Here is a 9,635-nt window from a genome sequence, read left to right on the forward strand (position 1 = left end):
AGAAGAAGAAGAAGAAGAAGAAGAAGAAGAAGAAGAAGAAGAAGAAGAAGAAGAAGAAGAAGAAGAAGAAGAAGAAGAAGAAGAAGAAGAAGAAGAAGAAGAAGAAGAAGAAGAAGAAGAAGAAGAAGAAGAAGAAGAAGAAGAAGAAGAAGAAGAAGAAGAAGAAGAAGAAGAAGAAGAAGAAGAAGAAGAAAGAAACCCACAGATCTCACATAAAGGCCCCAGTTGGAAAGACACACCTTTGTGATGCCCTGTAAGAAAAGCTGCTGCTTAGCAAAAGAAAAGCCATTTTGTATTCTGCTCATTGTGCTTCATTAGAGCTGGCAGGCGGGGGCCGCATCCTAATAGGGGGGTGGGCTCCACAGCCCCACCTTCCCCCTTGGTGGTAATAAAGACGTTTCTTTCGTGCTCCACGCCCAGGCACCACAACACATCCTTGTCCTTTCTCAGGGACAATTTGACATCTTCATCCTCTTTGTGGGAGGAAGATTTCTTCTCCGATCGAAAGCAAAACAGCCCGTTCGAAACGTCCATTTCCCCGCAGGGCGAGCTTGTTTTTTGATGGAGTAGAAGTTGGAAAAAGGAGTTTTTGTGTGTCTGGATGGTTTTAGAACATCCTTATCACTTGGAGAAAACGGGTGTTTAGTATCCTTGGAAAATAAACTTCTCTAAGGTCCCCAGAGTTTGTGTAAGCAGTCAGTCGTACGTCAAAGGCACATTTTAATATATCAAACCGAGTTGAGCCTTTGAGACCCTAAGATAGCTGTCATTCATGTTTAAATGCATCCCTAAAGCAATTTAGGCAAAGAGAGCCTTTAAAACACTAGGTTGGATTCAAACTTTGTGTTTAGAGCAGAGCTATTAAAATCTCTAAAAAAAAAAAAAAGTCCCCTTGGAATCATCAGTTAAAGTTCCGGCGATGATTTTATTTATTTATTTGTATTCTGGGGAGGGTTAGGGTTGTTCATAGCTCCATGTTTCTGTTCATTCCCTGCATGTTCTGCACACTCTTTTCTTCTTCTTCCTCCTCCTCCTCCTCCTCCTCCTCCCCCCCCTCCTAATAAGCGTCAATAAAAAGCTTAGGCAGAACAGACTTATTTATTCAATTTGTTTGCCATCCATCATCAGATTCTTAAAGCGGCTGCATCCCAAATCCGTGCCTGTCTTTCTTAGGCTGACTGCAGAAATTCAGCCAGATAGTTTTTGTTTAAATTAGTGTTGATACATTTCATCAGAAGCTGGAAGTTTCACAGCCTAGCAAGGGGATGGGGCATTGCGACAGAGCGTGATTAAGGTGCTCAGGAAGCTGGGCCACATTTCCAGGGAATGTTGAGAACATGGGCGTCTGGCAGGATCCCCGAAGCGATCCTACTGAGCATGTTGTCATTCTGCAAATAACGTGAATTATAGCAGCTGCATCAATGGCAGGAGGCTGATGCAAGTCACCACTAAAGGAGAATATTTGCAGCTCAGGGTTGGGGTCTTTGGTGCTCTCGGAGCTGGGTGGTTTTCTTGCAGAGGTGAGGAGGAGGAGGAGGAGGAGGAGGAGGAGGAGGAGGAGGAGGAGGAGGAGTGGAGTCCTTGGTGCTCTCTGAAGTTGGCTGTTTTCTTGCAGACCTTTCATGGCCCAAACTAGGGAGCATCCTCAGTGAAAAAAAGACATTGTTCGGTTATTTGCGCATTGATGCCCTGAGGCCTCGCACTTCACCATGGGTGTCCAAGTTTGAAACACAATTCCATTCAACTATAATTAGAAAAACTTTTTTGGGGGGGATACTGTTTTCAGAATAACTTTCGAATCAGATATCTTAAGCAGGGGATAACATCTGTTCTGTTAATCCTGTTATAACAGTGGTTCTCAACCTTTTTAATGCCGCGACCCCAACTGGTTGTAAGTCGACTAAACCGGTCGTAAGTCAAGGACTAAACCGGTCGTAGGTCGAGGACTACCCAACCGGTCGTAAGTCGAGGACTTTCCCTGCCCGGGAGCACCGCACATGCGTGGTTCCGCCCCCTGCGCCGGCCGAGGCGTAGCTGGCAAGCGGCAGAGACGGAGCAGGCCGACCACCAGCTGGCCCAGCTCAAGGGAGGTAAGGCACCCGCCGGAAAAAGGAAAAAAAATGGCGGACAAAAAAATGGCAGACAAAAAAAATGGCGGACAGCCTTGCTTGGTGACCCCCGTGAAATGGTCGATCGACCTCAAATGGGGTCCCGACCCACAGGTTGAAAACCACTGTGCTATAAAATATAGCAGTCCCAAGAAGCTGCCTCAATCCTATTGAAGTCGATGGGATTTAAGTCAGCCAGTTAGGAGCAGGGCTGTAGTTAAGACCACCTCTTTGGCTTGAGACCTTTGTCACATCCTTTGAAATATTCTTGAAAATGACTCGAGAGTAAAAATCTGGACCACAACATAATGTTTAGGCAGAGGCTTTCTCCTCCGAGCTTGCTGTTTGGCTCCCGGACGTTTCATTACCAAACTAGGTAACGTCTTCAGTGGGGTGAAGTTTGGTAACAAAACTGGGATCCAAGCAGCCAGCTTGGAGGACAAGTCTCTGCCTAAGTCCACAACCCGAGCTACAAATATTCTCCACAATTTCTAACGACGTAGTATATTTAGTTAGGAATGCCTTACATATGTTTTTATTCTGCAATCCGAAGAGTTTGGTTTGAACCGAATGCTAATTTTCATGTTCCCCAAAAGAGGAAGAGTTGCCCTGTAATTATGTTATCATTCTGCAGTTACACTATCTCCAAACACCAGAGTTGTGTTTTTACTTTGTCAATTCTCAAGTTACCGTGGCTGTCAGTTTAGCTCTTTTCTATATGTGCGCTTTATAAAAGTTGCAGGCTTTGGTTTCCATTACTTCCCAGGCCTCTTTTTGAAAACTTCTTGTATCTGTGGGTGGGTGGTTGAGAGATTGGCAGGTTTAACCCTTGTAGGGTCTACTTTGATCTTTCCTGGGGTCCCCAAATAGACTCAGCCAAGGGAGATGAAGAGGACTTGGAATTAGAGAGATTCCAGATCCCAGGACCTGGTTCCAACCACATAAGAACTGAATGTTCTCCAAGTCCTTCCATCCAAACATTTTTCACTGCAGCAGGCTAACTGGGAATGAAGTTAACAAATGTAACAGATAACAAATGTAAATAAGGAATAAGGAAATTGTTTGCCGATTATCATTCATGGTGGACAGGTGATAAAGCAAAGAAATATGGGAATAGGATTCACATATTCATAAAGAAAATTCTTAAAGTGAATATAAAGATTAAACCAGAAGCTTTTCTTCTGGGTCTAATCATGGGAAAAAACTTGGGGGGGAAATTTGGAACTCTGATTTCGTATATGTTGACGGGAGCAAGACTGCTCTAGGCACAAAAATGGGAGGATGTTTCGATTCCCACCCTGGACGAACGGCTACAAAAGTTGACTGGAGTTAGCAGAGATGGCTAAATTGACTGTTTCAATAAAAGAAAAGAATACAAGCGCTTTTGTTTCTACTTGGAAACCGCTTCTGGACTTTGTGCTTGAGGTGGGGGAAAAAATCATACTTTGATTTTGGGTTTTACTGATTAGATCGATCTGTTGATAGAGAAATGGCTGGTTCATACCACCACAGAAATGTAAAAAGTTGAGGATCAATGTTAATGCCTTATTTTACTGCAACAGAGGGAGTCGGAAGTCAACGCCAATTTTTTTTCTCTCCCCCCCCATTTTCCACACTTCTCTTTTCCCCCTTTCCCTATCATTGCTCCCTACTATTTGCTCCTGTATTCTCATATTTTGTATTAGAAGCGAATACAAATTAAAATAAAAAATAAAAAAGGAAATTGCTGATGAAGCTGCTCATTCAGAGGTCTCGCCCTGGAGCAGCTCAAATCGGTCTTCAGCCCTGCAGTGTGATCCACAGCCTTGTGGCCTGGAGGGAGTGTTTGTGTCGCCAGCTTCTGCCATAAAAAACGTGCCATTATTGGGGCTCAGCACCACCACTTTTACTAGGATGGGCTACAGAGGTAAGGTAGAGAAAGGAAAGTACTGTAAATAGCTTTTCAGCCCCCCCCCACTAACTGTTTTACTACTGTCACGAGGGCCCAACAAGCCAACGGACCAAGATTTATTGTCTTCTACAGAGCAAAGCAGGGATGGGCTGGGAAGACATTTTGGTTCCGACATGACCACACCGGCTGGTTAGTTGTGCATCCTGGTTTATGTTCTGCTTGCAAAACATAATTCTTCTCTATGTCTTCTTCTTTCCTTGCAATTCCTTGTAACTGCACTTTAGTGGAGCCCTTCCTTCCATCTTCCAAGAAAAGAGAGCCTGTAACTCCCATGAGGTCTTCTGGTGACATCGCCCCTCATTTCTGGGTACCCTGATGGCAGCATTCCAAGTGGAGACCCATGTTGCTCAGCCCTCCCCAGGCCTAGCGTCCACCTGGTGCTTCTCGGCAACTGTGACATTCGCACAGCAACTGCCTGGCATTCTGGTGGCTGGCAAAATCAGAATCACAGAGAGAGAGAGAGAAGGGACCCTGGGGGTCTTCTAGTCCAAACAGAAAACCCAGGACCATTTCAAACAAAAGGAAGGAAGGAAGGAAGGAAGGAAGGAAGGAAGGAAGGAAGGAAGGAAGGAAAAGAGAGAGGCAGGAAAGGAGGTAGGGAGGAAGGAAGGAAGGGAAGGAAGGAAGGAAGGAAGGGAAAGAAGGAAGGAAAGGAAGGAAAGGAAGGAAAGGAAGGAAGGAAGGAAAAGAGAGAGGGAGGAAAGGAGATAGGGAGGAAGGAAGGGAAGGAGAGAGGAAAGAAGGAAGGAAGGACAGAATAACAGAGTCAGAAGGTACCTTAGAGGTCTTCTAGTCCAACCCCCTGCTCAAGCAGGAAACCCAGCACCATTTCAAGCAAATGGAAGGAAGGAAGGGAAGGAGGGAGAGAGGAAGGAAGGAAGGAAGGAAGGAAGGAAGGAAGGAAAGAAGGAAGGAAGGACAGAATAACAGAGTCGGAAGGGACCTTAGAGGTCTTCTAGTCCAACCCCCTGCTCAACCAGGAGACCCTATTCCATTCCAGCCCAACGGCTGTCCAATTCCCTCTTGAAAACCTCCGGTGATGGACCATCCACAAGTTCTGGAGGCAATCAGGCGAATTCCTTCTGGTACCGGCTACATTGCATGAAGAAATGTAACGGGAAAGACAACCGGCCCAGTCAAACAGAAACCCACCCCGTTGTCATCCGATCCCTGGCTCAGGAGGGTGGGAAGTGCTGAAGAAGAACCAGCAGCGTAGCTGAGGCCAGGGTCCACCAGCATCTCAGAAGCTACCAGCCTCCGTTCTTCTGTCTGGTGCCACCAATACAGAATGGTGTCTTTGGGCGATGGGCTTTGGGCATGCGTAGTTTTTTTAAAAAGGCATTAGCTTGCCTTCCTTCGGTGCCCTGTGGTCAGTCCCTAAGATACACAAGCCACATTTCTTTCCACATAAATGTATTGGGCACCACGGTCTAAAACCTCGTAGTCAGTGTGGGGTTGCTACGACGCTAGACTCCGAAATGTTTTCGTGGAGTCATCCCAGATGGCTTTGAATTACAATTCTTCCTCTAAAGCAACGTTCTTATCTCGCTCTTCTGGTTTTTCAGGAAGATAGCAAACAATTTTTCTAATCAAGAACATTCCAAAAGCCACGCCTCTGTTGAATAAAACGGTGAATAGTTACCTCTGAAACACAACTCAAAAGATAAGACTCCGGAGCAAGTTCGGAGGACGGCAAATTCTGTGCCTTTAAGGAACTCCTCGCTTGCTTGAATTCTGCCTAGTTGTAATTGAGGAAACATAATTACAGAGACCTGTGTGTGTGTGTGTGTGTGTGTGCGTGCACACCCACACATACAACCACACATTCCACATGCTTGAGCGATGGGCATGCAAAGAACAAACAACAACAAAGTCTTTACTCCTAAGGGCAGAGATTGTTGAGGAAACTCACCAACCTACAGCCTTATAAGCTATGATGGCTAGTAGCCGCCTTAGATGACCTAGTTAGTAGGTCACCCAGCAACAATTAGGGCACAAATCAGAGCTTAACTGTAGACGTTGGACCTTTCAAGGCACAGTGTCTCGTTTTCTGAAAATTCCCGTTATCCTTATGGTGTGTATCTTTCACCCAGATGGGTCTATAATAGTATACAACAAGGTTCTGGAGCAATGGACTAAACTGGACTCTAATAGTAAAATGGTAGGACCCCAACCCCCTCTCTACTCTGCCTGTTCTTGCTGTTCTACTACCACAGCAACAGGAGAATTGTGAGTGTGGTTTTTGAAAGGATGGTTATCCTTCTTTCCTTCCTCCCTCCCTCCTTGTCTCCTTCTCTTTTCCTTCCTTCCTTCCTTCCTTCCTCCCTCCCTCCCTCCTTTCCTTCCTTCCTTCCTTCCTTCTTTCCTGCTTCCATCAATCCATCTTCCTTCCTTCCTTCCTTCTTTCCTTCCTTCCTTCCATCAATCCATCTTCCTTGCTTCCATCAATCCATCTTCCTTCTTTCCTTCCTTCCTTCCTTCCTTCCTTCCTTCCTTCCTTCTTTCCTGCTTTCATCAATCCATCTTCCTTCCTTCCTTCCTTCCTTCCTTCCTTCCTTCCTTCTTTCCTGCTTCCATCAATCCATCTTCCTTCCTTCCATCCTTCCTTCCTTCCTTCTTTCCTGCTTCCATCAATCCATCTTCCTTGCTTCCATCAATCCATCTTCCTTCCTTCCTTCCTTCCTTCCTTCCTTCCTTCCTTCCTTCCTTCCTTCCTTCCTTCCTTCCTTCCTTCCCAGCCAGATATCCATCTGCCCATTACAAAAAGGAAAAAAACAACAGATGGAAACTGAGAGCTGGATGTTTGCAGAGTTGCACCAGCACGAAGAAGCAAAGACTCTGCCTCTCTGGGATGAGCACACGGGGCCACATCCATCACTCCGATAAAAGCTGCATCCGGCTGTGGCCCCACAAGCCTCACAAACTGCAATGCGCATCCAAAGGGGCAGGAGCCGGGTCACAACTCCACGGCGGCTGCTTTTGTCCAACTGACCGACTGGATTCTCCCTCCCAGATGGGACTGGCTGGGTTTCGTCTTGAAGAGGCCGAAGCCTCTTGGTACGACCGGCGGGGCCTTCGGACTTTCTTTCAGAGGCTGATTGGATTGAGTTGTCACTCTTTCATCCCCTGGAGACTCCTAATGGGGGGGACGAGGGGAGGGGGCGATCTGGACTGCCCCCACTTTCCCACCTTGGGGTCGGCCCACCAGGGTCTTCCAGCAAGGTCTGGTGAGGGACCCTCTGCAGATTTCTCCCCTTGAAATTTCATGGGAAAATTCTTCGGAGGTGAACCCCAGGACACACTCGGGGGTCCGGAGTCCGGCTTGCCCCGAATGGCTTAATCGCCGTGGCCGGCCCCTCCTCGGGGGGCTTCCCCTTCATTTAGCCAGAAAGGGCCGGCCTGGTGAGAGAAGGAGGACCCGGCCGAGCCCCTCTCTCGGGCTAAGCGCACAACAATGGGAGGGCTACCAAAGAACCCTTCAACCATAATTTCCGTGTGGACAGTAATCCTCCCCGCATTCTTTCTCCCGGCTGCAGATCCCAGGACAAAGGCCTGCCCCTCTGAAGGATGCCGTTCTGGGGGATTAGGCCGTTTTTGTTGACAAAACACAAATTACAACTTCTTTCCCGAGGAAGTCGGCCTTCTCTGCCGGGGCTGGCCGTCCTGGGAGCAGGTGCCGTGATGTCTCCCCGGCTGACGTGCCCCGTAGCCCGTAGCGGTGGGTGGAATTGCCCGCCCGGTTCTGAAGGAGGGGGGGTGTCCCTCTGAGTTGTCCGTTGGGACCTCCAGGCAGGTCCTCAGATTAAAGACGCCCTGGGATGCTGCCTCATCTCCGGACGATGCGTCGGTTGTGCGAAGGGGCGAGGAGGGGAAAGCTTTTAGGGAAAAATGCCCAAAAGGCTGCTATGCTCTCCCAGTCCGCTCAGCGCACCTTAAGCACACATAAAATTTATACAGGCAGTCCTCGGCTTACAACGGTTCAGTTACTGACAGTTCCAAGTTACAACAGCACTGAAAAACAGAGACTTGTGACCGTTTTTCACACTTACGACCGTTGCTGCATCCCCAGGGCGACGTGATCAAAATTCGGACGCTTCGCAACTGGTTCGTATTTATGACCGTTGCAGCATCCCGGTGTGTGTGTGTGTGTGTGTCACGTGATCCCCATTGGCGACCTTCCGACAAGCAAAGTCAATGCGGAAATCAGACTCACTTAACAACCGGGTTATGGGAGGGATTCACCCCTAAAAGGTGAATGCACTTCTACTGAATAATACATAATTCCATAAAATGATTTTTCTTATATTTTTTTTTCTCTCAAATTAGGACCTGCCGAGGCTTGAAAAACAGCGATCGCTTGACTGCGCTCCTAATTAAACCCCATCCTCAAATTCTCAAGTGAGAATTGAAAGCCAGAAACTTCGAATTCATTTTGTTTTGCGTTGTTCCCCTAATGTTCGTTTTGTTTGACTTGACGAAGTGCTTGTTGTGCTTTTTTCTGTTTGGCTTAAACATGTCCTCCTGTGATGAACAGCCGCTCAGCTCTGGCCACGATGGGTGTTCTTTATTTTTTTATTGTTTGTTTCACCTCATTTAAAACAGCCGGAGTGTGACATTCAGCACACATCCAGCTGGTCTGTACAAAGTGTTGAGGATTTTATTTCTCAGGGTTTACTTTTGCCCTGGGCGTCCAGAGATTTACGCGGCAGTCCGGAGCTGCAGCCTGGCGCTGGGTGGCTGTATGCGCTGGGCTCATCACCTTATACGGTGGAAGTTTTGCTAGACAGAGTGTCTTGCTGGGCGGCTAAAGTTAGCCAAAACCACACAGAGCTCATTCCGTTGCTGTCTTTCTGTTTACTTCTTATTTCAACAAACCAACCTGACTGCTAAGTCCAGAGGAGTAAAATACTAAACATGAAGTCCATCTCGAATAGCTGTCTCAACAATGAGTTACCAGGCCACATACTTCAACTCTGATAAACGCTGCTCGGACCATCTGCCTGCCGTGGGCCTAAGACAGCAAACATTCCTGGCTAAGATAGCCATCCCTTATACAGAACGTGTGTTGTGTAGCGTCTGGGGTGTGTGCATTGCCTCGAAAGGTTGATGAAGCAGCGTTCCTTTTCTTGAGTCTGATTTGCATCATGCACGGGGTCAACGCACTTCTGAAGGGTCTCCAAGCTAGCTTGTGTCTCAGTTCAAGCATGGGCGAGAAGCGTTTAATGGAACAGCTTGGCCCCTTCACGGAGAAGACCACAGACTTTGGTTGGGGGGCCCATCAGCAAAGCAGAAGAGCGATGTGGGTCCTACAAGCAATAAAGAGCACTTGAGGTTAACCAGATAAGGAGGAGCCCACAGGTGTTCTGAGTGGAGATAGATAATAATAATAATAATAATAATAATAATAATAATAATAATAATAATAATAATAATAATAATAATAATAATAATAATAATAATAATAATAATAATAATAATAATAATAATAATAATAATAATAAAGTTGGAAGGGACCTTGGAGGTCATCTAGTCCAACCCCCTGCTCAGGCAGGAAACCCTATACCATTTCGGACAAA

This window comes from Protobothrops mucrosquamatus, unplaced genomic scaffold, assembly GCF_001527695.2.
Source record: "Protobothrops mucrosquamatus isolate PMUCROS unplaced genomic scaffold, P.Mucros_1.0 scaffold1130, whole genome shotgun sequence".
NCBI lineage: Eukaryota > Metazoa > Chordata > Lepidosauria > Squamata > Viperidae > Protobothrops > Protobothrops mucrosquamatus.